The following is an 11,450-nucleotide window of genomic DNA, read 5'->3' as shown; positions in this document are numbered from 1 at the left end:
AAAGGACATGGCTGACTTGGTAAAACAAACTCAGTAGCTCTTTTCTATATCTTAGTGTAGTTGTATTTTACTAATATTTCTTATGTCTTAAGAAAGACATCTCTGATTATGGAGTAGGGTTGACCAGGAACCTTAAAACATTACCTCCCACTCCCATGACACAGGCTGCTGAATGAAGCTGAATGACTAAAATTAGGTGTGTTGAAAAAGAAAACCTGAAAATTTTGTGGGAGACAGAGAGAGTTGTTATAGGTCTCCAGAAATCAAAAGCAAATGCTCTGCATTTTGTTGCAACAACAAAATCTATATGGTGTGCCTTCCAGTGCCATGTGGCTACTGCCTAAAGGGCTCTGCTCATGGTATTCTAGCTGCCTGGTGTGAAAGTAGCTCACCCAGACTTAAATCCAGCAGATTTGTTCGAAGATTACATCTTTGCCTGCAGAATGGTGTGAGGCCATGTTCCTCAAACAGAGCTGGAACTCAAAAGTTTGGAGCAAAAATGTGCAAGGGCGGCTTGGTTCAAGTGTGTTTGATCTGGGGTTTGCCCTTCCTTAGGCAAGATGAGTTAGTTCAGTAACTAACTTCTTTATTATCGCAAGTTGATGGCCAAATGCGCTAGAGGTATACTTATTTGTTAAATAAATACAGGGAGTATGCTTCACTGATTCACCACACCCACACGAAGCTCTCAATAATTACAGGCTTGTTGCCAGACAAGCTAGGGTTGTTGGCGGTTTTTTTTGCAAACAGAGGTCTTATTCATAAGTCATAAATAACTGGCTTTGGTGGAGGAGATAAGTTCTCAGAGAAATGCTAAATGATTGTTCTGAGTGGACTTCTCCGGCCAGAAGGGGGGTTGTATTTAGTTATTGCTAATAGTCACTCACTGCTAAGCCTCAAAAGGTAAGTTTTCTACCAGATACAAACCAGACTGAGAAAGCAGAGCATTACGTAGACTAGGGATGCTCTCTTCAACCACCACTGCACGTTGAGAAAATTTGGCTTCAGTCATTTTAAAATGCCTATCATAGGTGCCAAACTTATATACGCTTCAGTGTGTCTAGCTCCTGTCTAACAAACACTTAGAATTATGTCCTGGAGAGCACATTTTGTCATCTAGGAATCTATCAGTCCAAAATGGTGGAGTTTTGGCTCTAGGTATCTTCATGTTCTGGTGGCTGTCAGTAGTCAGTGGTCCGTCTTGCTCTCTCACCGCGTTTTGGGGGGCCCTGGAAGGGCAGTGTGAATACAGTGCTTTGCCGCTGACTGCATCCATTCCTTATAAACGTCCAAGAGGATGAGTGCGAGTCACTGCTCTTTAGACCCAGTCACTTACTGGCACAGGGGATGAATAGTATGGGGAGTCAGATCTCCACAGCTTTCCAGCTGGCATCTTTCACCACATTTACACAAAAGCCAAAAGAGAGGGAAGGATTGCTTGCTCTAAATATCCTTTCCTGGTTCATGTTTTCAGTCGCATCTTAAGCTGTTCATATTGGCTGGTCAGCAGTAAGAGCCTCAACTACCAGCAGAGCTCCAAACATCACATGGCCATGCTGCTGTGGAAATTACAATACAGCTAGTGGCCAACAAACTGGTCAAAGGGTATTGCATGCATCTAGAGGACACCTTCAGCTTGCTTACCTCCTAATTCTAACAAATCTGCAGAAATGAGGCCTTGTTGCAAGAATGGGAGGAACGTGTTGTACACTGCCTGGGAGGACACTTGGTGGGCATCCATCGCTGATCAGGTGCCCCCGGTGCTGTGGGGCTGCAGCTGAGAACCACAGCAATATCCACCCAGTTCTGCTATCTTATGCTCCCTTTTTACCTTTCATTGTTCTTCTTTAGAATTCAGCCAAATAACAAAGTCTTGGCAATTCTCTATCGATGTCAAGTGGTCTATGCAGGTCTGCCCACATATTGGTAGTGCTGGTGGGGATAACTAAGGCTAACAGGCCTTGATTATAAAAGCAGCTAATTAACAGAGTGGGGCAGAGTATTTGCCTCTCAGATTTTTCTCCCCAGGGTAAATGACTCCTTTGGGAATCAAAGCGGTCATTTACTATCTCTTAATCCTTTTTCCTCTTCCATACCATTTTTGCTTGTTCTCTATTTCATCTTTTTTCCTATTTTGATAAAAAAAGGCACATAAAATGTCACAACATTTCAAAGTATTAATACATTTTCTGCACAAATTATTGCTTTTTCCTACAACTCTGCTAAGAATGGATGCACCGTGTAGTGAGTCTGAGTCCCATAAACATTTACTTCTGCCTCCATGTCTGGATTCTCCTGTTTTAGAGGCTCTCCAGGCTTTTCCATTGGGATTTATTCCTCCTGTAGTTTCATTATTCTCAGTCTACTCTCTCTGACATTTCATTATGGTAAGTAAGAAAAGGCTGTCACTACTGTACAACAACTGTTGTTTCAAGCAGCCTTTATCTCTAGCTGATTTATATTTCTAAAAGTTGGGGCAAGGAAGAACGGTTGCCACAATGCGTGAGGAACAATGGCATCCTCTGTCTTACAGAGAGAGGCCAGATCACAGTCAAGAGACTTGGAGGTAAGCCACTCACTAGATTAGAGTTGCAAAGTCTACAGTAGGTTGAATGGGAGAGGTGGAGGGGAAGCTGTGAAGGAATCTTTTTCAAAACCTTTAATGCGTGGCATTTTTGTGGCTTTCCCTCTCCAGGAGCTGATATTGCTAATCCCTTTCTAAATGGTGTTTGAACACCGCTGCCCTCAGGGGTCCACCCGTCTCCCGGCTCCACCTCCTTATTCCCTGCTCCTTTGTTTATGCATCCTGGTCTAAATCCTTATGGGATTGATAAGGAAAATAACTGCCTTGGCATTGCACACCGTGGCACCAGAATGGTTGCCGAAGTTGATTAACACTGGTCAAAGAGTATTTTAGGTTGACTAATTACTTGCCAGGCTCTGGAAGTTAGGGAGAGGAAGCTTGCACGAGAAATGAAGGTATTCCTTTTCACTCCCTTGAGAAACTGGTCCAGGGAAGCTTTTCAGAGGGAGACACTGGAAGAGACTGGAAAATATAGTGCTTGTCATAGCAATGTTGTTAACTATTCCCAGATTAGCGAGGGCCCTTCTTTTTGGAGGAATGGTTGGGGAAGACCGATCATAACCCGTGGTGATATCCATCTGTTGGAGATTAGAGATTTGCAGGCTGCTGTAACTGGTCTGCTGCTGGAAGTGACCTTTTCCCAAGGGGACAGACGTTCCTCCTCGCCTGTGGGCTAACACAGCTTTGCTCAAGTTAGTGGAGCTGACCCCAGCTGAAGATGTGGCTTAAAGGCTGTAGTCTCAAAACCTGCCCTGATTTTTTAATAAAAAGCCCTGTTGCTTTTTATTTCCTAGTGGAAATTCAATCTTCAGTAGGATCTAAACACTGTGCTGATATAAATCATGCTGAAATTTCAACGGGATGTGATATTCCCCTTCTCTTTCTTGTGAACTGTTCCATTGTGCACCCTAGTTTATTGTAGATTGGTTCAGTAGCATTTTGTGAAGGCGCTAACATGCTTTAAGTGCAGACAGGTTATTTCTGATCCTTCTTTTAATACATTTGAGAGATCATTAACAAAATACACATTGTCCACTTTCAGCAGAGAATAATCACAAATAAATACATGGATTACTAATTATTTGCTTTATATCATCATTTTACTGCTCTTTCCAAGTTTTGTCTACTAAGTGGAAGCATGCTAAGTATGTTAATATTAAGAAGATACAGCAGCATGATGGAAATTAGACAGGCCAGATAATAAATATGTTTGTTTTGTGGTAACCAGTGGAAGCGTATTGTGTAGGTGAGAAGAGTGTTCTTCAAAACAGGATACGGGCATCTCCAGAGATTTACTGAAGGAATGACCAGATGCTGGACCACTCTTCTTAGCTGTAAAGATGGTTTAAGGCATACATTCATTATAGTTTCCTTTTATTTTATAGCCTCATTCAACCAAGTGATAAGACGGCAAATAGCACAGTGTGCATTCATCTCACTGGCAAACAACATGGGGTAAAGTCAGTCAATAAAGCTAATTGTACCTGGACAATCTGGTTAAAAGCATCATTAGCCAGTTGTCAGGACTACTCCTGTTTCAGTCAACTGACAACAACGGCTAGATATATCACAGTTGGACATTTCTGAAGTTTAGGATTAGGTCTGGCCCTTCAAACCAAGACTGCAGACCTCTTTCAAACAAACAAAGGCAGGCTGGCTTTCGCTGTTTGCAGATGTGTGCTCTGCAGGGTTAGGCACCCTCGCTCAATCTAACGACAGTAACAACAGAGATGTTAATAATAGTAGTACGAACATATTGAACTGTGAAATAACAGACCCCTAAGCAGGCAGTTACTCTAGTCAGATAAGTTTGTACTGGATGTGGGTTTATTTGCAATGGGGAGCCAGGTCCAGACATTGCTAACCACTTTTGAAATAGTCCTCACTGCCGTTTTTGTCCCATTAAGGCCTGTGTGAAAATGGAGGGGCTGATCATGGCTGATAAGGCCATCGCGGGTTATAGTTATTGATAATGAGTGTTTTGGAAGAGATGTGGCAAAAGAGACATATCTGCGTCAGGGGATGCTGGTTTTTCAGCCAGAGGTTGGGTGGGGAGGGGAAGGCAGCACATCTGCCGGCGGAGGTCTCCCCGAGGCTCTTTTGGGATCTCCTCTCCTGGGTCCTCCCCGAGGTGCCGCTGAGGGCTGCATCCGCAGCGCCTTGGTCAGTCAGTCCCTGCGTACCCGTGCTTCTTCACTGGCAAACTGCTGAAGCTCTTTCCTTCAGGCTCGGCTTCGACCCCGTAGGCTGTTAAAAGAGTTGAAGAGGAGGGATGACACGGAGAAGTAGAGCAGCGCTAAACCAGAGATGCTATCAACGGCACCAGATAAAGCCACAGGACTGCCTAGTTTCAGGCTCAGGCTGGTCCAGGGGTCTGCCGCTGCCGCCTTCCCCTCGCAGGCAAATCCCGGCCCCTTTCCCTTCCGAGGTCCACCGAAGCGCTCGGAAACGGTCCGGCTGTGCGAACGTGCACCCCGGGGCTGCTGCCCCAGCCGTCGCAGCTCTCGTGGCTGGGGACGCAGGGGTGAAACTCCGTCTGCCCGCGTCCAGCCCGGCAGCTGGTTTTGCCTCGGAGGCTGCAGGAAATTTTAAATAAATATTCTGTTCAGGAGGCCAAATGCCGAGGCTCGGATTTAATGGAAATATTAATCCCAGAGGGAAGCGCGCATCATGTGGGGCTCTCACAATGAGATGCAGACTTCTGAAGATGTCTCTTAATGACATTATTTATGTTTATTTTTCAGTGCTGTGGTAGCTCCCAGGAGCTATGAACCAAGTGCCTCTTAACCCTGGGACTCTATAAACACAGGCTAAAAGAGTGATCCTGCTCCAGAACGCTTTCTCTCGTTGGCAAGCTGACATCTGAGCTGATACTGTTTTACTTAAATCAAGCTAGTAAAATATACAGTGAGTGCCTGTTTTTCCGGCTGGGTGCTTACCTGTCTCTCTCTCTTTGTGCTTCACTTGGCCACATTTCTTTCACCTTTCTGCACTGTGGCATTCCTTGTGCAGCTTCATCATCTCCATTTTCAAGTGTGTGCTCTGATGCAGTCATGCCTGATAGTCCCTTGGGATAGTGTAAATAACTAAAAAAAAAGGGAAAAAAAAAAAAAAAAGGTGTATTTTTTGCCAGTTTTCCTGACTTTATTTCATCATGTTAGGAGCTTTCTGACAAGGAGAATGATGGTGCTGTGGTTTAACCCCAGCCAGCAGCTAGGCACCACGCAGCTGCTCACTCACTCCTTGCCCCCCACCACCCTGGTGGCCTGGGGAGGAGAATTGAAAACAAGTGAAACTTGTGGGTTGAGATAAGAACAGTTTAATAATCGAAATATAGTAATAGTAATGGTAATGGTAATAGTAATAGTAATGAAAAGGAAGATAACAAAGTGAAATATAACTGAAGAAAGACAAGTGATGCACAATGCAATTGCTCACCACTCGCCGACCGATGCCCAGTTAGCTCCCGAGCAGTGATCTGCCCCTCCCAGCCAGCTCCCCCCAGTTTATATACTGGGCATGATGTCACATGGTCTGGAATATCCCCTTGGCCAGTTTGGGCCAGCTGCCCTGGCTGTGTCCCCTCCCAACTTCTTGTGCCCCTCCAGCCTTCTTGCTGGCTGGGCATGAGAAGCTGAAAAATCCTTAACTTAGTCTAAACACTACTCAGCAACAACTGAAAACATCAGTGTGTTATCAACATTATTCTCATTCTAAATCCAAAACACAACATTATACCAGCTACTAGGAAGACAATTAACTCTATCCCAGCCGAAACCAGGATAGATGGTCTGTGAAGAAAGGTATAAAACATCACTCTGAGCCCTGCTCAGCACAGTCTCTGTCCTAACTTGAAATGGGGCAAAAATGAGGAGCTTATAGACCATCTTATTCTGGCTGGACACATTTTGCTTTGTATGATGGGCATCTGGCAGGTTCTGGTTTGCTTTCCACATTGTTTAGCAGTCTTTTTCGCTGCTACACACAGTAAAAGATATGAACACAATTAAGAGGCAACTTCTGCTTTGGCCAAAATCACATCCAAGTGTAATTTAATATTCTTTAGGGAAACAAAAAGCCACACAATTTTGATGAAATTAGGTTCCTTGTCTATATAAACTATGCCCAAACTACTTTTTATGGTGGCTGAAAGCACCATTGTCACTAATACAGACAGCTTGTGGAGCAAAGGTATTTAATTTCTCCCAGAGTTTATTACGTACAGAATTGCTGTAGTCTAGTTTGGCTTGTTAAAGTTAACCTGGAATTAGTGCTTTAGATGCTAGGCTGTAAATTAGTGGTTTGGCAGGTGTTCCATGAGTGTCTGAGTAGCGCTTGTGGCTCAGCTGATGCTTTTGAAAGCAAAGCCTGGCCGAGTGTTAACGGCAGGAACTGTTTCAGCAGCTCCCAGCAAGGCAGGATGCATCCCTGCCCTCCCCACTGGTCCTTCTCTGCCCCCTTGGTGGGTTAGCTTGGAAACTTGAACCCCCTAAAACATAACCCCACAAATAAAAAGCAAATAGTCTGCAGTCAGTTAAGATCCCTTAGCAGATGCCAGCTAACAGTGTGGCCTCATGATGGGGGAACAGCAAAAGCAAGCTGGCGAGAGAGAGAGGGATCTCATCAGGGCAGATTGGTATCAGCTGCAGGTGCTGGATACCTTAGAGACCCAGGGCAGGGATAAGAAATATGTACGGAGAAGAAAAACTGTATCGCGTCCAGCCTGAGTTGGAAATGTGAATCCTAATTTAACTACCTGTGGAATGAGAATTCACCCAGGTGTTGTCAACACTAGCTCAGTAATACTTGTGATGCATTCAGCTCTTTGTGAATCTCTTGGGCTGGTAAAAAAAGGTGACCGAGAGGGAAATACAAGAAACCCATAAAGCACCATGAGTGGTATGGAAAAGAGAACAATTATTTAACTACTAATTACATTAGGCACTAAGAGGCACCCACTGAAATGATCAGGTAGTGAATTAAAAGGAAACGGAGGGAAATACTTTTTCTCACTATGCAGAACTAAACTGGTTGGAGGGGGACCATGGAACTCAGATGTCCAGAGTTGCAGAGAGTTGCTCCATACACCAAGCTATGCTGGTCAAGCCTGGAGGACACCCACCCGCAAAAGATGAGAATTATGAAATGCTGCTCATTAAGTAGGTGGTCACAATTTATTGCATGTGCAGAGGAAAACATATGCCCTAGGGCAAAAATTATAAGAAAAATCTTCATAGATCGTAGGATAGTTTAGCTTGGCAAAGGTCTCAGAAGTCATCTGGTCCAAGCCCAGCTCAAAGCAGGGCCAACTGTGATGCTAGGTTATGTTGTTACATGATCAAGCAGTTTCAACGTCCATGTGGTATTCAGAAAGAAGCTGGTCTAGATGTGCATGGACTACTCTTGTTCTCACTTTTCCTAACTTTTCAGTGCTTGACTTGTTAACAATGTTCTTGCAGTGCACTAGAGGAGTAATTCCTGGTGCTAGCCTTGCAGAGGCAGTTGGGTTGTTTGCTGTGTAAGAGTTGCAACTTGTCCTAGCAATTATAAACCCCACCTGCAATTATTTTTAGGCATAAAAGGGTAAGCTAGCTTTAAAAAGCATGTCTTAAGAGCTGTATGAATCTAGCAAAATTGCACCATTGCCATGAAGAAATGTGCTGAGACATGTGAGCCTTGGGCAGATTTAGTCTGCTGACAGGCTGAATCTTGAGTGGCACCATCTTAGTGAACCAATTAAATAACGGGTGCTAGTTTCCTAAGGCTATGACCCAAGGGAATTTTGTGTTGTTCAGCTGAAAGTCGGAATTAGTGAGTCAAAGTCTTCCCTGAATTACACTAGTTAAACAATGACCTCAGCTTCTTTACCCCAGATTTCCATTCAACAAACACAGGGCCTTATACTGCAAATGTACAGTAGAAGGCGTTAACTTTCCGTCCAGTTTTGGAATGAAATCTTTCTCATTTTCTCTGAAATGAAGTAGCTACAGTGTGTTTCAAGAATATGATGAGAAAAAAGTTTGGTTTAATTGGGAATACAAAGACAAAATGAGGGGAGAGGATAGTCTGCATGAAGAAATGCTTCATGCAGGGCATGAAGCTTCAAACTTAGGAAAGCTTGAAGCTATGGATTCATGACCAAGCAGGAAGGTAAAATAGGGTGTAAATTTACAGCTCAGCCTCTGATCTAGGTTCAGATTTACAGGGCAAGAGATGGGGGTGTGTGTGAAAGGCTACACTCTACCCATCAGCAGCACTGACCGGAATGGTGGGTGACACACCCACAGCCGTATGACAGGTAGCCCACATTCAACTGGGAGCTCTGGGAGCTCCAGAGCTCTTCTGCACTGACCGTCTGTGTATGTGGTGGGACCCTGAGGTCTTGGCAAGGCTGTCTATTGCAGCAGGAAAGGATAGCTTGGGGAAGGACTGCAATGAGCACAGCCCAGTAGTGCAGAACAAATAAATGGGATCAAACTAAAGGAACCAGGAGTCAGAAGAGAGATGGGTCAACGCAGATTGACTGTGGAGAACCATGCTTGTATATGCAGTATACGAGCAAAGTAGTGCAGTAATGAAGTGCAAACAGCAAAATGAAACTTTAAAGCTTCATACAGGCCAGAATAAACCAGTGCTGTCTTAATGGCAAGAACAGCATCGTCATATTTCATTTCCAGGAAAGGGATTCTCTGATGGGCACCCACTGAAAAGCTGTGATCAGGAAGCAGAAGGTCTGCTTTGTAATATCTGGGACAACTTACGTGCTACAGCTGAGGCCACAAACCACCTATGAATTCGCATGATTCAACAGTAAATCACATGAAGGAATGATGGTTCCCCATGGGGACTCACAAAGCAATGGCAATATTGCATCAGGAGTGCAGACAAGGGAGAGTTTCACAACAAAAGCAAAGCAGGGATATTTTCCTGCCAGTGTTGCTCCATTGCTGTTGGCTATAGGTAATTTACTATCTCCTTGTAATGTGCTAGGCTTTGATGGGCTGGGTGGCCAAGATGCTGCTTTCTGTCAACAAGCTTGCCTGCTACAGCCTTCAGGGAATGACAACCCGCAGGACACAGAAGCCCAAGAGACCACCAATCCCTGCCCAGGCAGTAAATGGGAGCAAAGGAGCTGAAGAATGGAGACTGCAGACCCGTGAGGAGGTCAGAGTCCCTGTGGCTAACAGCCCAGTGAGGCAGAAAGAAAGGCAGGAGCCCCCATGAAACATGGATCATGGGAGATAGCAAGGGACTGGGAACGATGGTGACAATAAGATCAATAACACAGTGGTGTTTGCTAGCCGGAAACTTGGAAAAGGTCCAGAATATGAGGAACTTCAAGTCATCTGCTGATGGAGAACAGCCACAAGCAAGGTAGATGGGTAACCAAAAGGGACAGCTGGCCCCTGCCCTGCAGAAGGAAAGCAGCTTGAAGACAAACCACCAAACCCCGAAGTGGGTTCAGTGGGCATCCCAGGGTTGTGAGGCCCATCGTTCTGCAGTGGGAGTTCACTGAAAGACATGTCCTCAGGAGGAGTTAATATCAAGGAAATCCTGCCACAGTGAGCCAGGAAATTCTTGAGTAGTACGCAGAAAATAAGACTTGGAGAAAGTCCTCCAGAGGCTGGAGAAGGAGGAATTTGGATGCAGCAGCACAATGCTTGCTTTTCCACATCAGGTCACAGGCTACAAGGCTAAAACGTCTGTAGGGTGTCACTGAGCCTCTGAGGCTTCACTGCCTGGGAACCTTTCGTACTGGGGACCACCATCCAGCCGGCAGAGGAGCAGCACCCGCTTACTGGAGCTGGTGGTGGTTTCGGAGCTGGTGCCAGCCTGACCCGTGTTCTGCTGGACTCCTGCTTTTGCCACAAACGGGAAAAAACCTCCTAAATTCTTCACCCGAGGCTTTTGTTTTTTACTTTGTGCCTCTGCTGGGAAAAAACCAAATAAAAACCCAAAGCCCGAACAGAAAGGGTTTGTTACCATTTTCCAGCGGGGTTCGTTGCCTTTGACTCCTGACTCTTGCGCTGCCGTGATTCAGAGGGGGCTGCCCGGGCCGCCGGCTGATTTTTCTATCCCCCCCCGGTGAAGGTTCCCCCCGGTGCCGGTGCCGCCGGTCCGCAGAGCCGCAGTGCCACCTCCTGGCTGCGCCTTCCCTCCGATTTTTCCTAAACTTTCGCATCTTGAAAAGGGATTGGCAACCCCCCTCCACCCCCCCCCCCCGAGCTAACGCATCCCAGTAAGGGAGGGAGAGCCGGACTGGGACCGCCGGGCTGCGCTGCTGCTGCCTTACCTTCGCTCGCCCTTCTCCTTGGAGAAAACGTCTTCTGGTTCCTCTGGCAGTGAGTTCACAGAAATATCGTGTCCATTTTCTCTGTCGATCAAGAGAAGATGGGGCGTGTGACAAATTTCTCCAAGAGCTATCCCTTTTTGGTGGCTGAATTTCGTTCCGCTGTGGCAGTTCCCTGTTAAGCCTGGGTTTGGGCATTGCTGTTTTTCTACCTTTCAGGTCCAGTGGGATCCAAGAAAGATAGAAGGAAGGTCCTCACTCATAAGTTAGGCATTTCATAAGCCTAATCATCCAGAGCGCTTCATAAATTATGCTAATGTGCTGGAGCTGGAAATTTCTTTACAAAATATCCTGCTTTGAGTAATCCCCCCATTTCTAGCATTATTTAAGGTGTCGACATCAGTCCACCTGGGAAAGAGCTCCGGGGCACTACCCCGTTCTCTGCTCAGACACATTCATTCCAGCCTTGCTTGTCACTTGGACGGGCCTTGTGTGGTTACAGGTCCGACCTCCTGCAGCGGCAGGCAACCGTGACAATGTCATTGCTTTCCCTTGCTCATGTGGTCAGCGAGGTCT

At 45.7% G+C, this 11,450-nt stretch overlaps 1 long non-coding RNA gene across 2 annotated transcripts; it reads right to left on the bottom strand.

Annotated features, from left to right (window-relative positions):
* Positions 1-4,525: 4,525 nt before the first annotated feature.
* On the bottom strand, positions 4,526-11,135 carry LOC115350272. Of its 2 annotated transcripts, none has more exons than XR_003926372.1 (3): positions 10,878-11,135; positions 5,524-5,670; positions 4,526-4,831 (listed from the first exon to the last, which is right to left on the bottom strand). It is a non-coding gene; the product is annotated as an uncharacterized LOC115350272 (long non-coding RNA). The 2 variants fall into 2 exon arrangements; XR_003926373.1 differs by lacking the exon at positions 10,878-11,135 and adding an exon at positions 10,568-10,666.
* Between the last annotated feature and the right edge of the window lie 315 nt (positions 11,136-11,450).

This window comes from Aquila chrysaetos, chromosome 13 (genome assembly GCF_900496995.4).
Source record: "Aquila chrysaetos chrysaetos chromosome 13, bAquChr1.4, whole genome shotgun sequence".
Classification (NCBI taxonomy): Eukaryota; Metazoa; Chordata; class Aves; order Accipitriformes; family Accipitridae; genus Aquila; species Aquila chrysaetos.
Note: the sequence above shows the minus strand (reverse complement) of the source record. Positions and strands in the feature narration are given on the sequence as shown.